Source organism: Bison bison, unplaced genomic scaffold, assembly GCF_000754665.1.
Source record: "Bison bison bison isolate TAMUID 2011002044 unplaced genomic scaffold, Bison_UMD1.0 scf7180017864456, whole genome shotgun sequence".
NCBI classification, from domain to species: domain Eukaryota; kingdom Metazoa; phylum Chordata; class Mammalia; order Artiodactyla; family Bovidae; genus Bison; species Bison bison.
In genome coordinates this window covers 20043911-20044385 of record NW_011495018.1, presented here as the reverse complement: position 1 = coordinate 20044385, position 475 = coordinate 20043911, and the positions used below count along the sequence as shown (strand labels likewise).

Below are 475 nucleotides of genomic sequence, written 5' to 3'. Positions count from 1 at the left end.
CCCTCCTTTTCCCTCCGCAGCGCCAGCTCCATCGCTACGATTGGCCAGAAGACCTCCTCGGATTGGCCAATAAACGGCGTCCTGTCGCCCCCGTGTTACTGGGTAGAACAAAACAAAAACAAACAGAGCGAGAGGGGCCAGAGACGCTCGGAGGCAGCGGCAGACGCTGAGGTGCGGGGTCGGGGCCGGCTGACCAGAGACCTGGGCGAGCAACAGCGGCGGCGACGGCGGCGGCCTGAGGGGTCAGTAGCGGCGGCCCGGCTCGCGCGGTCGGGAGGACTGCGCCCTCTCCCACAGCCCCTATCTTCAGAGGCAGCCGCTCGTTGAGGGGGGGAGGGGCCGGGGGGTTTGGAGGCGGCGGCCGAGTCTGGGTCAGGCTGGCGGGGCCGGCGTCCGCCGCCTCTTGGAGTTCGGCAGGCCCAGCCGCGTCCGCCCCAACGCCCTGGGCTGCGGAGAACCGGCCCCGGTGCCCTCC

At 70.7% G+C, this 475-nt stretch overlaps 1 protein-coding gene across 1 annotated transcript in view; it reads left to right on the top strand.

Moving 5' to 3' along the window:
* The first annotated feature begins 6 nt into the window (after positions 1-6).
* Positions 7-475, top strand: part of PDCD4 (programmed cell death 4 (neoplastic transformation inhibitor)) — a 26835-nt gene continuing 26366 nt past the window's right edge. Inside the window, exon 1 of the mRNA XM_010859354.1 lies at positions 7-242. The gene's annotated coding sequence lies outside the window, so the exon portion shown is untranslated. The remainder of the gene's footprint in view (positions 243-475) is intronic.